We start from the raw sequence: 16659 nt of genomic DNA, 5'->3' as shown, positions 1-16659 counted from the left end.
CCCATAAGAGGGATGAACTAACCTTGGGTTTTGTCGATGATGACTCCATGTAGATGTTGAAGATGTGGATGCTCAATGTTGATGTAGATCATTTGGAGCAATCCATTGGAGTGAGTTGCACTTTCAATACCTACATGGGTTAGTCCCACAAGGAACAAACAAGGATATCCATAGACATAGAGTGATGTTCACACAAGATGATGTCCATGAAAGCATTAGGTTACCTTGTCCCTTATCTTACCAACAAGAGGGTTTGTGACTCCTTGAACTAGTGCAAGATGTGGAAGTTTTTTGCACTTGTCCTTGCCAAGATGATATGACTGAAGTATGTTGGCGGAGTCACCCTCAAGAACTCTCTAGTTCTTCTTATTCGGGATCCACATCATCTTGATGGGAATCCTTGGAGTTGTAGTTGTACTTGATGAAGTAGAACTTGATGTAGTCTTGGAACCCACTTGACCAAGGCCTTAGGAGCTTCTTCAAATGCATCAATCTCCTCTTGAAGCTTGTCCTTGCCCTTTTGCTTGTGATCATGTGGTGGAAGATCATCTTGAGCTTGTGTCCCTTGAAAAGAAGTAGGATCATACTTCTCTTGTTGAGGAACAAACTTTGTCTTAGGGTATTGATCTTCTTCCCACTCAACTCCATTGGCATTGAACTTTCATTCAAAACCAACACCTTAATTCTTCCGGTGCCTTCCTTGCTTGCGTACAATTTCCTGAAATTGCTTACTCCCGGCAAGGCTCTTGTAAACACCTTTCTCTATAATTCCCTTCAATAAGCTATTTTCTTGCTCAAGTGTAAGTTGGCTAAGAGAATCATTAGTGGAATCAAGAGAACTACTAGAAGCAAGAACATTGGATTTAACATGATTATTGTTACTACTAGAAGAAGAATCTTTCTTGCTCTTGTTACTAGATTTAACTTGTGGCATATAAGTAGACAAGAGTAAACGCTTGGCAATGTAAGAAGAACTTTTCTTGCAAAGATCATCATTGATTGCCTTTAAGAACCCATGCTCTTGCTCAAGGTTGAGCTTTTCAAAGCATAGCTTCTCATGAGTCTTTAAAAGTTCTCGATGATCTTCCAAGGTAGTTTCATGAGCTAACTTAAGAGTGTTTAATTCTTTAGTTAGACGCTCAATCTCCTTCTTATCATCATCATTCGTTTTATCTTGACTAGCATGATTAATAGCAAGTTCATCATAGTTTTCATCACTAGAGTTGTCAACAAGTAAATCATCATCACCTAGGAAATCATCTTCATCACTATTGAAATCAACATACTCGGGGTGTGATACCTTTGGGCCTTTAGCCATGAAGCATCTTCCAATTCCTTCATTTGGTGGGTCAAATATGTCATAGGAGTTGGTTGACACAAGTGCTAGACCGGCACCACCTTCATCTTGAGTATATTCAGAGTCAGAGTGATAACTTCTTTCGGAGTGATGGTCGGAGTCGGAGTCGGATACCCATTCACCAACATGAGCTTGATGTCTTCGTTTTGTGTAGCGCTTTCTTCATTTGTCCTTCCTTTCCGAATCCTTGCTTCTGCGAGATGTTCTTCGTTCATAATGATCATCTCTACTCCTCCTCTCTCTTGGTGGTGATTCTTCTCTTCTACTTCTCCTTTTGGGTGAATCTTCTCTTCTTTTGTAGGGGGTTGTACACTCATTGGAGTAGTGTTCGGGTCTTCCACAATTGTAGCAATTACAGTCACGGCTCAAAGATCTTTTGTCATTGTAGGACCTTGACTTGGAACTTCTTTCTTTGCTTCTACTCTTGTAAAACTTGTTGAAGTTCTTAACATTAGGCTCAATTCCTCATTGAAGGTTTGTTTCTCACTTGATGATGTAGGAGCATCACATGAAGGTTTGTAAGCACCACTTGACTTGTTGTGAAGCTCTTCCTTATCCTTGAGTGACATCTCATGAGCAACAATTCTTCCAATGACTTCAGTTGGCTTAAGATCTTTGTAATTGGGCATCATTTGGATCAATGTGCACACGGTATCATATTTTCCATCCAAGGCTCTTAGGATCTTCTTGATGATGAATCTACCGGTCATCTCTTCACTTCCTAAGCCGGCAATCTCATTTGTGATGAGAGCAAGCCTAGAGTACATTTCAGCGACACCTTACCATCCTTCATTTTGAACTTGTCAAGCTGACTTTGAAGCACATCCAATTTGGATTTGTTGACAGAGTCGGTACCCTCGTGCATATCAATCAAAGTATCCCAAATTTCCTTTTCATTCTCAAGACGACTGATTTTGTTGAATTCTTCGGGGCACAATCCATTGAAGAGGATATCACAAGCGTGAGCATTGTATTGCAACATCTTCAACTCTTCCGCGGTAGCTTCACGGTTCGGTTCTCTCCCATCAAAGAATTATCCTTGCAAGCCAATACACACAATAGACAAAATAATGGGGTTATGTCCAAGAATATGCATTTTCATCTTATGCTTCCAACTAGCAAAATTTGTACCATCAAAGTAAGGACCTCTACGGTGGTAATTTCCCTCGCTAGACGCCATACTCTCGTAGGTTGTGAAACCAAGGATATGATCACCAAAAGCTATGGAAATCAAGGCAAATGGAGACCAAAGATCTAATACGACTTGTAGGATCGAAAGTATGTCTAGAGGGGGGGGGGTGATTAGACCACTTGACCAAATAAATAGCCTTTTCCCAATTTGAAGTCTTGGCTGATTTTAGCAACTTGGCACAAGTCAACAAATCATCCTACACATGCAAATCTAAGAGTATAGCTGCGGAATGTAAAACATTTGCATGTGAAGGTAAAGGGAGGAGTTTGAAGGGAGCAAACGCAATGTAGCCACGGAGATTTTTGGCGTGGTCCCGATAGGTGGTGCTATCGTACATCCACGTTGATGGAGACTTCAACCCACGAAGGGTAACGGTTGCGCGAGTCCACGGAGGGCTGCACCCACGAAGGGTCCACGAAGAAGCAACCTTGTCTATACCACCATGGCCATCGCCCATGAAGGACTTGCCTCACTAGGGTAGATCTTCACGAAGTAGGCGATCTCCTTGCCCGTACAAACTCCTTGGTTCAACTCCACAATCTTGTCGGAGGCTCCCAAGTGACACCTAACCAATCTAGGAGACACCACTCTCCAAAAGGTAATAGATGGTGTGTTGATGATGAACTCCTTGCTCTTGTGTTTCAAATGATAGTCTCCCCAACACTCAACACTCTCTCACCGATTTGGATTTGGTGGAAAGATGATTTGAGTGGAAAGCAACTTGGGGAAGGCTAGAGCTCTAGATTCTAGTGGTTGGAATGGAATATCTTGGTCTCAACACATGAGTGGGTGGTTCTCTCTCAGAAAATGTATGCTGGAAGTGTAGGCACATTCTGATGGGTCTCTCCACGAATGAAGAGTGGGTCACTAGTAGAAAACAGGGCTTTGGTTCGGGCATGGACATCCCATTAGTCCCAGTTCTGCACGAACCGGGACCCATGGGGGGCAATTCGTCCCGGTTCGTGAGCCCAGGGGGCCGGCCGGGGCCTCGTGGGCATTGGTCCCGGTTCGTCTGGACCCATTTGTCCCGGTTCTAGGCACAAACCAGGACCAATGGGCCTCGCTCCTGGCCCACATACATTGGTCCCGGTTCGTGGCTCGAACCGGGACAGAAGGGGGAGCTTTAGTCCCGGTTCCAGCCACGAACCGGGACAAATGAGTTGCCTATATATACCCCATCGCCGCAGTAGAGCACTCCATAGTGCTCTGTTTTTTCTGGCCGCCGTCGATCGCCCGCACCGATCTCGTCGCTGGCACCACCATGGTGAGCCTCTTGTTCTTATCTTCTTTCTGAAAGAAAAAATTCTTACTTCAGATAGATACTTGTCTAATTTTCTTACTTTTATTATTCCTTGTTATTATATAGTGCGATGGTTTTGGTATCCGCCCCCGTCGGTCCTCGTCCTGTCTATGATTTGGATGTGGTATATATTATCTTTTTATAACTATTTGGTTCATTTAATGTTTATGACAATTATGCCAACCAACGTGACATAGATTTTATTTATCTAAGAGGTGGTTGAACCGGAAATTCCAACCGACCCTATTGTCGAGAGGTTAAATTTAGTTGAAGAAGAAAACAATTACTTGAAGGAAAAAATAAAAAAATTGAGGAGGAGAAGATGATATTGGAGTTGCATGTTGCGGATGTCAACGATGATCACAAGATCAATATGGATGCAATGCGGTTGAAGATTAGAAAGATTAGAAAATATGCCATTCATACCGAGGCTTGGTATCATTATGTCGTTGGATCAATTTTTACCTTGGTTGTGATTATGATCGCATTTGTTGTTGCATTGAAAGGTTTTACATAGTTTCAATGTATGGTTTAACTAGATGCTCTGGAGAGCTATATGTTGTTCAATTTGAACTATGTATGTACTTTGGTTTAAATGTGATGATGAACTACTATTAATTTGGTCACTTATCTATCCATGTGAATCTGTAATGGTTTTTGACACACATAATTAAGGTTTTGAGTGGTGCATTTTGAACACACAAAAATTCTGGAGTTCAAATAAGTTCAAAAAAATGAAATCCCTTTGTAACAGATGAGTTTCCGTATGAAACCTTGATACTTCGAAAGAGATTGTCCATTTTGTACACGAAGTGCATCCAGTTCTTCCCATAACCCTCTCAACTTTTTAGCACATGCTATGTGGGTGAAATGATGATACCATGCCAACTTTCAACCTTTTCAGAGTTCATTTGAAATGCTTTTCAATTTCAGGGTCTTATAGCTAAAAAAATCAGTAAATGCATGAAAAATAACAAATGAAGTCAGAAAGGGTTGAAAAATGATGATGTGGCTTTCAGTGGTGCATTTTGAACACACAAAAAGTCTGGAGTTCAAATAAGTTCAAAAAAATGAAATCCCTTTGTAACAGATGAGTTTCCATATGAAACCTTGATACTTGAAAAGAGATTGTCCATTTTGTACACGAAGTGCATCCAGTTTTTCCCATAACCCTCTCAACTTTTCGCACATGCTATGTGGGTGAAATGATGATACCATTCGAACTTTCAACCTTTTCAGAGTTCATTTGAAATGCTTTTCAATTTCAGGGTCTTATAGCTAAAAAAACCGTAAATGCATAAAAAATAACAAATGAAGTCAACAAGGGTTGAAAATTGATGATGTGGCTTTGAATGGTGCATTTTGAACACACAAAAAGTCTGGAGTTCAAATAAATTAAAAAAAGAAATCCCTTTGTAACAGATGAGTTTCCGTATGAAACCCTGATACTTACAAACAAATTGTCCATTTTATACACAAAGTGCATCCAGTTTTTCCCATAACCCTCTCAACTTATTAGCACATGCTATGTGGGTGAAATGATGATACCATGCCAACTTTCAACCTTTTCAGAGTTCATTTGAAATGCTTTTCAATTTCAGGGTCTTATAGCTAAAAAATCAGTAAATGCATGAAAGATAACAAATGAAGTCAGAAAGGGCTGAAAATTGATGATGTGGCTTTGAATGGTGCATTTTGAACACACAAAAAGTCCGGAGTTCAAATAAGTTCAAAAAAATGAAATCCCTTTATAACAGATGAGTTTCCGTATGAAACCCTGATGCTTCAAAAGAGATTATCCATTTTGTACACGAAGTGCATCCAGTTTTCCCCATAACCCTTTCAACTTTTTAGAACATGCTATGTGGGTGAAATGATGATACCATGCCAACTTTCGACCTTTTCAGAGTTCATTTGAAATGCTTTTCAATTTCAGGGTCTTATAGCTAAATAAATAAATAAATGGAAAAATAACAAATGAAGTCAGAAAGGGTTGAAAATTGATGATGTGGCTTTGAATGGTGCATTTTTAACACACAAAAAGTCTGGAGTTCAAATAAGTTCAAAAAAAATGAAATCCCTTTGTAACAGATGAGTTTCCGTATGAAACCGTCATACTTCAAAAGAGATTGTCCATGTTGTACATGAAGTGCATGCAGTTTTTCCCATAACCCTCTCAACTTTTTAGCACATGCTATGTGGGTGAAATGATGATACCATGCCAACTTTCAACCTTTTCAGAGTTCATTTGAAATGCTTTTCAATTTCAGGGTCTTATAGCTAAAAAAATATCAGTAAATGCATGAAAAATAACAAATGAAGTCAGAAAGGGTTGAAAATTGATGATGTGGCTTTGAATGGTGCATTCTGAACACACAAAAAATTTGGAGTTCAAATAAGTTCAAAAAAATGAAATCCCTTTGTAACAGATGAATTTCCGTATGAAACCCTGATACTTCAAAAGAGATTGTCCATTTTGTACACGAAGTGCATCCAGTTTTTCCCATAACCCTCTCAACTTTTTAGCACATGATATGTGGGTGAAATGATGATATCATGCCAACTTTCAATCTTTTCAGAGTTCATTTGAAATGCTTTTCAATTTCAGGGTCTTATAGCTAAAAAAATCAGTAAATGCATGAAAAATAACAAATGAAGTCAGAAAGGGTTGAAAATTGATGATGTGGCTTTGAATGGTGCATTTTGAACACACAAAAAGTCTGGAGTTCAAATAAGTTCAAAAAAATGAAATCCCTTTGTAACAGACGAGTCCCCGTATGAAACCCTGATACTTCAAAAAAATGAACTAATATCTAAAAGAATGAACTAAAAATAATCAATTAAAATATTCTGTTATGATCAACTAAAACAAAGCTATAATATTCTTTAATAGCAAAAAGAAAATCAACTAAAAAACTTTTATAAAACTCAAATAGGAAAAGGAATCAACTAAAAAGCTTTTATAAACCTCTAATATTTTTTAAACTAAAATTATATAAAATTTATGCAACTAAAATTATCAAAGTATTTTATGTTCAAAACATGAAAAGCAGAAAGAATTATCATAAAGAATTTTTTGTTAGAAACTTTAGTAGCAAAAAGAATTTTCATAAAGAATTTTTTGATAGAAACTAAAATAACAAAATCTGTTTTTGAATATAATGATAAAACACAGTAATATTAAATAGCAGGAAAAAGAATCAATCAAAATATATTTTTATAGTGAAGTTATTCACAAACTAGTGATTTACACAAATTTTAAAGAATTAAAATTTAAGCTATTTAAATTTGGAAACTAATGGCAGTAACAGAAAGTTTATAATTATTCTGACCTAAAAGCAAAAAGAATAAAAAAATAAAGCAAAAATCAAAAGAAAATAAATGATTCAAAAAACAAAAAAAATACTAGAAAAATAAAAAAATGCCGCCTAATGGCCACACAGCCTGCATACGACTAGAAACCCATCTGTACATGGGCCAGGATGCAGGTCCGCAGGCCCAATAGGCCCAACAAGGCAGTGACAAGGGTAGGCAAGTACTGCGTGCATATTAGAGAGGAGCTCAGCACCTGAGCCACAACAGAGCTTATAAACAGGTGCTGAGCTCTCTCAGCTAGCGAGGTAGGACAAAACTTCCCACCGCACCGCGCCAGCACAAGGCCTTTGGTCCTGGTTGGTGGCACCAACCGGGACGAAAGGGGTGCATTGGTCCCGGTTCGTGGCACCAACCAGGACCAATGCCCCCCTTTATTCCCAGTTGGTGCCACCAACCAGGACCAAAGGTCCCTGTTTCCCGCCCTTTGGGCTGCTGAAAGGAGACCTTTGGTCCCGGTTGGTGGCACCAACCGGGACTAATGCCCACCTTTAGTCCCAGTTCGTGGCACCAACCGGGACTAAAGGCTTAGCTATATAATATGACACTTAGGAAATTTTCAATTCTCATCTCGCAGTTGCTGCCCCGACGATGCCGACGACATCGACGCCGCCAGGCTGCCCCGATGCCGCACGCCGACCCCGCCGTCACCGTCGCCGTCGCCCGTGCCCGTCGTCGCCATCGCCCGCGCCCTCGCCGTCGCACGCGCCCCTCGCCCGACGCCGTCGCCCGTGCCCTCGCCCTCGCCGTCGCCCGCGCCCGCGCCCTCGCCGTCGCTCGCGCCCCTCACCCGACGCCGTCGCCGCTCGCCGGCCCTGCCCCGACGCGCGCCGCCGCGGCCCGCCCCCGTCGTCGCCGTCGCCCTGCCCCGCCCCCTTCGTCGCCGTCGCCCCCTACCACGAGCGCGCGCCCCCTGCCCCGTCGCCGTCCTCGCCGCCGACCCCGCGCCCCTCCTCACCTTGGTCCAGCCGGCGCCCTCCCTGCAATTTTTTTCATATATATGCTTGTTTTTTTTTCATATATATGATGATATATATGCTTGTTATCATAATTGTTTTGGTTCATATATATGATATTGTTTTTATAGAATATTATGTTTTTTTGTTCATAGATGATCATATATATGATGTATCAATGGATGTGGATGAAATATAATTTTTTTGTTCATAGAATATGTTGTTTTTTATTCATAGATTATTTTTGTTCATCAGAGAGGCGGGGACGTCGAGGAAGTTGTACTATTTAGGGTTAGGGTCATCGAGGAAGAAGGAAAATAAGGAAAAAGAAGAAAAGAGGAAGAAGGAAGAAGGAGAAGAAGAAGGAGAAGAAGAGGAGAAAAAAACAAGAAGAGGAAGTAGAAGAAAAAAAAGGAGAATAAGAAGGAATAGAGGAGAAGAAGAAAAAAATAGAAAATTTCTATTTTTTTCTTCTTCTCCTCTTTTTTTCTTATATTTTTTTTTTCTTCTTCTTCTCCTCTTTTTTTCTTCTTCTTCTCTTTTTTAGATGTATTTTTTGTATGTATGTATGTGTGTATGAGGGATCATAGATGTATTTTTTTCAGAATTTTCTATCGTGCATAGACCGATTTTAGACCACGGGAGCACCCCCCTATAGTCGCGAAAGTTGCTAAGTGATATTAAGAAGGAAGAAGAAGAAAAAGGAGAGGAAAAGGAAAATAAGAAGAGGAAGAAAGGAGAAGAAGAGGAGAGGAAGAAGAGGAGAAATAAATAAGAAGAGGGAAAAAGAAGAAAAAGAAGAGGAGAAGAAAGGAATAGAGGAGAAGAAGAAAAAATAGAAAATATTCTATTTTTTCTTATTTTCTATTTTTTCTTCTTCTCCTCTATTCCTTTCTTCTTCTCCTCTTTTTTTCTTCTTTTTTTCTTCGATCTTCTCCTCTATTCCTTTCTTCTTCTCCTCTTTTTTTCTTCTTCGTCTTCTTATTTTTTATCGGGTATGTCATTGTCGATATACCCCCTCCTCGATAACTTTAACATGAGGGGGGGTCGATATACCCCCTCCCCGATAACTTTGACATGAGGGGGGAGGGGGTCGACGAGGGTTCGAGGGGGCAAGGGTCGGGAACTAGCTAGGGTAGAGGGTCGAGGGTCGCCGAGGGTTCGAGGGTCATCGAGGGGCCGAGGGTTTGAGGGTCGTCGAGGGGCCGAGGGGTCGAGAGGTTGCCTAGCTAGTGTCAAAGTATTGAAGAAATCTATGGCTTTTGCATATGAACCCTTGAAGCGTTGCCGAGGCCACCCAAATTTACCAAGTTAAAAGAGCGTTGTCGTCGAGGCCACCCCGCACCCTTGAAGCGTTGCCGAGGCCACCCCAAACCGCCGGGAGAAGCGTCGAGGCCACTAATATGATTCCTTGTTCTGGTTAGGTAGCTAGGTCTACGTTTGCCACTAATATATCCACCTGTTGTCATGTTTGTATAATAATTGCCATGTTGTAATATTTGCAGAAACAATGGAGCACGGACGAGACGAGGCAACATAAGAGGTGTTGGGGGACATAATCTTAGCCGGAGGTGATGTCTTGTTGTATCTTAACGACAATGATGGTCTGGAAGAACAGAGTGAAGAAGCAGGCTATGGTGATCGAACAATGGAGGAGGAAAGACATGATTATGATGGCTCTGGTGACCGAATGCCGGTGCAAGAAGGAGACGGTGATGACGGCTCCGGTGACCGAACAAAGTCCGGCCAGGTATATATATTAATTAAGCATGTGCTGACTAGCTAATTGATGCATTCATTGTTTTGGTATGTACACATATTAATTAACTACCGTCTTCTTTTTTCTAGCCCTCCGGATCGAGCACAACTTCGGTAAGGAGACGAGGCCCGAAGAAAAAGTTGCGCTCGGATGAAAGGTTTGAGATCACAGCAATCATGCGCGATGGCCAACCGATTGAACCCATCCGGACCAAGGAAGCATTTTCTGCTCAGTGCGGGGTTCTTGTTAGGGACAAGATCCCGATCAGCATCCACCACTGGTTTAAGCCTAAGAAGGAAGACCCTGAGGTGTCTTATGTCTCTGATATGCAGAAAGATGATCTTTGGACTGCGCTGAAGGCAAATTTCACCCTACCACCAGAGGAGGATCCGGAGAAGCCAGTTAAAGAGCAATTGATCAAGTCTCATGCTCTTAAGAAGATGGCAGAACTATTCAGGAGGTGGAAGAATGAGCTGAAAACATCGTTTGTCGACCAAGAAAAGACACCAGAATTCACCGGCCGGTATGAGAAGATTAGAGATCATTGGCCCACATTTGTGGCCCACAAGACATCAGACAAGAGTAAGAGGATGTCAGCGACAAACAAGAAAAATGCTGCGAAGAAGCAGCTTCACCATCGCATGGGGTCAGGTGGCTACCTCTGGGCCAAGGCTGAGAATGACCTGCTTCATAAAGGGGTTGAACCAGAAACATTGAATTGGCCATACCGTTGCCGGACTTGGTTCTTCGGGGTTGGTGGAACCTTGGATCCTGTATCAGGGAAGTGCGTTTGGACGAACGAGCAACTGCGAATACCCGTCACGAAGCTTCAGGAGTATATCGATGCAGCGCAACAAGGGACGGTCGTTCCAGACAGAGAGAACGACGAGCTCACAATGGCCCTCGGGAATCCTGAGCAACCTGGACGGACACGAGGCATGCCAGGCTCCGTTCCATGGAAGGCTGGGTTTCCGGACGCAGGCGGTTACAAATGCCAGGAGAGGAGGAAGAAAGTGGAGCACGCCCAACTGCAGAAGCTGAACGAAAGGGTACAAGCGCTAGAGGAACGAGACGCAGTTCGCAACAAGCGACCTGCCGAAGCTACCCCGCCATCTCAGCGGAGAAGCAGCGTGGCTTCCACCGAGCTGCTTCAGCTGGAGCATGTCTTGACGGCTCCTGCTAGCTACCCTGTGGATGCTATCACGGAGTCTCAACATTGCCACCTTATGACGCAATGGCAGAACTTCAAAGTCAAGGCGGCTTTCAGCTCTGTTCGACCTCCTGAACCCGGCGCAACTTTTCACTGCCGTCCGATTCTAGAAGGATATGCTAGGGTGACGGTGGACGAAATAACGGAGGGATTTGAGGACCTCGAGCTTGACCACCCTACCGGTGAAGGGGAGACTCGGCTAGGTTCTTCTCCGAAGACTCCATGCCTATGGAGGAAGGAGCTCATCAACCTTCTCCTCCGCCTCGTAAGCAAGGAAAGAATACAGCCGTAGCCGCTCCGTCTGCTCCGGCGTCTAGCAGTACAGCCAGAGGCGGGAGGCAATACAGATTCGGTCCATCTCTCATGCCTCTGGAGAAGTTACCATACGAGAGGACCGTGGAGGAAACCGCGATGATCGTGGAAACCGAAGTGAAGGACTTCTTTGAAGGGGTGAAAGCAAAGAAACATCCACCTCCGGAGGAGAAGATAGATCCGGTGAAAGCAAAGCGCACTATCGATGCCCTGAAGAAACCACCAAAGTCTTCGCCGAAAAACAACTATGAGCACATTACTGAAAAGGTATATATATCAAAGCGGAGCGGTCGAGAAGTACTATCAGTGATCGAAGGTTAGCAGAATGACGAGCTGGGAAAAAAATTGCCCAGCTCGGCGAACAAGCGAACCAATCGTGCCCCCCGCTCAAGGTGTCTTTCGATATCGTCGCTAATCATCCTATATTATGCAGATTGAAGATCGTCGAGTGCAGAAAAGCAGAAAAGTATGATATTGGGTTCATTAACACAAATCTCATAGATGAATTTACGGTTAAAAAGAATGCCAAAGAAGCCGAGGCCAACTTGCTCAAATCGTTGGTAATAAATCAAAACAAAGATAAAATACTCTTTCCTTACAACTTCAAGTGTGTGTTACTGTCTTGTGCATATTCGGTTTCCCTTATTACTCGAGGTTATAGTAATGTAATTAATTGATGATTTATGCATGCGTGCGCAGCTTCCACTATATTCTCCTGGAGATTAAGCTTGAGCAGGGACTAGTAATCATCTTAGACTCGAGACGAAAAGATCCCGAGACCTATGCGGACATGACTAAAATTCTCAACAAGTAAGTTCAATCAATCATTATCGCACCATATCGGCAACTTTTTGTTCATTTCTTGATATCTCAAGTAATAATTATTTTCTTTGTCTTGCAGGGTTTGGAAAAAGTTCACCGCAGAAGCTCCGGGACTGCCGAGGGAGCTGCGATATACATACCCGAAAGTAAGTACTACTAGCTAGCTACTTCCGCGCATCTCCCGTTGATTCTAGCTACTTTCATGAATGCCATTTATAATGCTTCATTATCAGTTTGATTGACCTCTATTTCTCGTAAAGTGCTTGTGGCAGGAACAAGGAAATGATCACTGTGGATACTACGTGTGCGAGTTCATCTACAACGCGACTTGCAAAAATAAGCAGGGCTACTCTAAAAGACAATTTGATGTGCGTAAGCAATAATATTCACAATTTCATTTTATTACACCATCATTTCTGTTGAGTTTCATTCATATATATGTATTAACCCCTTCTTCAAATTAGAAGTGGCAGATGCGGAATGAACTCCTACCAGGAGATCGCATGAAAGCAATTCAAGAGGAATTGACGAGATTCTTTCTTGACCACGTCATCAATAAAGCCGGAGAATACCATGTTGAAGCTGATTACATATATAATTAGGGGGTTATATTGTAAGAGATCTTAATATTGTATATATGTAGCCAGTAGCGTCGGATAGATATATGAAAACTTGTTGTTCGCCCAATCTCTCGGAGAAAGAGAGGTGTATGCATATGTTCATGATGAACTTCTGTACTAAATGGTTTCCTTCATTTGCTTACTAGCTAGCATGTCGAGGGCCTCTCTATACGTATAGTACGTAGCATCGACCAAGCATGGAGATAAGAGAGGACACTTCTCTCTATTAATTAATTAGCTACCTCAATATATGAAACACCTTAATTAACCATACAAAACCCCCAAATCCCCCTCCTTTTAGAAAAAAAAACAAAAACCCTAGCCCCTGAACAGCTGACGCGTGGATGCCTTTTGGTCCCGGTTGGTGCCACCAACCGGGACTAAAGGCCCTCCTGCCTGGGCTCGCCGCAGCGGCCACGTGGAGGTCCATCTGTCCCGGTTCGTGTAAGAACCGGGAGTAAAGGCCTAGGGCTTTAGTAACGACCCTTTAGTACCGGTTCAACAACCGGGATAGATGGGCCTTACGAACTAGGACAAATGGCCCTTTTTCTACTAGTGGGTGGAGGGGTATTTATAGCCTCCACACAAAATCTAACCGTTACACACAATTTACCAAACTCGGTGGGATCGAATCATAAAACTCGGTCAAACCGATTCAGTTCAAAATGTGAATGTTAGGCTTTTCGGTGGGACCGACATGTCTACTCGGTGGGACAAATTTCATTAGGGTTAGGGCATAACGTAATCTCGGTGAGACCGATCACATAAACTCGGTAGGCCCGATTTCTGTAATAGGCAAACAGAGAGTTGGTCAGGCAAACTCTGTGGGATCGATTCACTCATTTCGGTGAGACCGAACATTACGAAAGGGAAACAGAGAGTTTGCATTGCGAACTCGGTGGGACCGATTGCTCATTTCGGTTGGACCAAAACGTTACGAAAGGAAACAGAGAGTTTGCAATCCCATCCGGTGAGACCGAGATCCCTATCGGTGAGACCGAAGTGACTGGGGTTTCTGGCAGTGGCTATGTCAAATGAACTCGGTGGAGCGGATAGATCAAATCGGTAGGGCCGAGTTTGACTTTTGGTTTGGGACATATGTGGATATGAGAAAGTGGTCGAGGGCTTTTGGAGCATATCACTAAGCATTTTGAGCAAGCAAGCCATTAAGCAACACCTCATCCCCTTTTAATAGTATTGGCGTTTCCTATGGACTCAATGTGATCTTGGATCACTAAAATGAAAATGAGGAGTCTTGAGCTTGAGCCAATATGTGTCCTTAGCATTTTGAGGGGTCCACATTCCTGCTCCATGCCATGCCAATCATTGAACTTTCTGAAATGATCATCTTGAAATAGCATTAGTTCAATGAGCTATATGTTGTTAGGAATTGCCAAAACCACCTAGGGATAGTTGCACTTTCACCTTTCCACTCAAATATCTAGGCCTACCACTGACACTGACTAGAACTAGGCCAGTGCACCTTCAATTTGTGTTAGATCGCATCAGGGTAAGGCTGGCCGGTTGGAAGGGTAGACTGTTGAGTACAACAGGGTGATGGATATTGGTCAGAGTTGTACTAAGTGCCATCCCAACCTTTTTCCATGACTGTGCTTCGTATGCCAAAGATTTTTTTCAAAGAAATCGACAAAGTAAGGCGGCGTTTCCTTTGAGCACAGGAAGAAGAGCTTACTGGTGGAAAGTGTAAAGTACACTGGACTAAGGTGTGTTCCCCTCCCGACAAGGGAGGGCTCGACATATTGGACCTCGAACGGTTTGGCCGTGCACTCTGGCAAAGATGGATGTGGCTGGCTTAGAAACACCCGAACAAGCCATCGGTCGGCATGGATGTCCCATGCTCAGCGACTGACAAAACCTTCTTCAGCACAGTGACATCGGTGACACTTGGGAATGGCCGAACTCCAAGGTTCTGGACCTGCTCTTGGCTGGGAGCAGGTACCATGAAGCTGTTGTTTCCGATGTTGTACAAACACTTTAGAAGAGAGAACAGAATAGTTGCTGCTGCCCTGCAGGGAGACACGTGGATCATGGACCTGGCGCACGGGCAAACGGATCAGCTTGTCCGAGACTGTGTGGCAATGGTGAGGCTCATACGCTCAGCAGAATCAGCCTCAGCCTGGACACACATGACGAGATCAGGTGGAACCTGGAAGCCAGCAGCTGCTACTCCGCTTTTGCTACATACACAGTGTAGTTCCAAGCGAACTACACCACCAGTTTGAGGCAGCTTACCTAGAGGATCTGGGTGCCGGGGAAGTTGAAGATCTTCTACTGGCTAATGCTACTTAACAGGCTATGGTGCAATGATAGGCCTCAGCGTCGAGGATGTGCAAACTCCTATTTCTCCTAGTTTTGCTGCAAAAACCTCGAGACCGCTGACCACATCTTCTGGTCATGCCCGTTGACAAGGAGAATCAGGAGCACTTTGTCCACTTGGGCAGGCTGTCAGGCTTTGAAGCCAAATGATGACAGCACCGCCCATGGAGCCGTTGATCGGGTCCTGAGGATTGTGGAGAACACCAAACCAGAGCATAGAAAGGGCATCAAGTCCATCACAATGTTGGCCTTGTGGGAGGTTTGGATGGAGCAGAATCGGTGCACTTTCAGAAACAAGGAGGCCTCTGTCCAAGAGGTTCTGTAGGCGATACGACGGGGCATTGACCTTTGGTGTGAGGCTGGTGCAACATGTCTGTTGCACCCGTTCGCAATGCCGCCAGAGAGGATCGGCTGATGGGCTGAGATTTAGAACAAGTTCCCCCCTTTTTTATGTTTTTTGTTGCCTCTTGTTTTTTCCTTATAGATCTTAGGATCACCACCATGTATTCTTTTCCCCATTGCTTCCTGCTGTGATCAACATGAAAAGCCAACATCATTCTGGATCTTTCAAAAAAATCACAAATGTTTACCTGTTCTTTCTTAGGCACGTGCAAACATCACCGAAGTTCACTTTGTCCCGTTCAATCCGGCCGGCAAGATGATGGTCATTACATACATTGATTTTGGCGGCAATTGGTTCCGGGTCAGCAAAGGTGCTCCTAAGGAGGTTCTCCCTCTCCTTTACTGAAGAAGTTCATTTTTGTATATCATCAGTGCTGCCGACTGTAATCTAACAACATGGAAATTAATAAAAAAATCAGAATGGGACTTAATAATTTATAGTGACAAGTAATACTAACTCAGAACATCTGATGTGATGGTGGTCGTCTTACAAATCCTCAAACCTGTGCTAGAACAAGGACAATGTCGCCGAGAAGGCATAATGGGTCCTGGACAGCTTCGCCGAGAGGGGCCTCCGTTCACTATAACAGTTGCTTACTAGGTAATCCTAGTAAGATTTTTCACGTCAAAAAAATCCTAGTAACATTTTTTGGGAAAAGATGATTAAGACCCCGCCTCTGCATCAATCGATGCATAGGGTCATCTTTATTTATTATTCAATATAGGTCTAACAAGAACATACATCAAGCCACCCGAAGCCACCACTCACACCTACAAAACACGATAATGTGGAGTGCTCTCACTCCTCATATCTAAAACTGGTGTCGTCGCCGATCCATCCACATAATGTATCGGAACCCACTGGTGCAGCAGACCTATACACCACATGCACACATTTTAGACGCCGCCATCATCATTGAACCGCTGACCCATCTTCAGGAGAGAGATCTGCATCATCCTTGCCAGTCCGTCCATGCATCGACGCCACCACGGTGCCCAACGGGGCCACCGTGTTGGGGA

At 43.4% G+C, this 16659-nt stretch overlaps 1 pseudogene; it reads left to right on the top strand.

Annotated features, from left to right (window-relative positions):
• The window catches only part of LOC109741339 (ATPase 10, plasma membrane-type-like), a 58611-nt pseudogene extending 42385 nt beyond the window's left edge, over positions 1-16226 (top strand).
• The last annotated feature ends 433 nt before the right edge of the window (positions 16227-16659 follow it).

This window comes from Aegilops tauschii, chromosome 4 (genome assembly GCF_002575655.3).
Source record: "Aegilops tauschii subsp. strangulata cultivar AL8/78 chromosome 4, Aet v6.0, whole genome shotgun sequence".
Lineage (NCBI taxonomy): Eukaryota > Viridiplantae > Streptophyta > Magnoliopsida > Poales > Poaceae > Aegilops > Aegilops tauschii.
The sequence above is the reverse complement of the archived record's forward strand: the minus strand, read 5'-3'. Positions and strand labels throughout refer to the sequence as shown.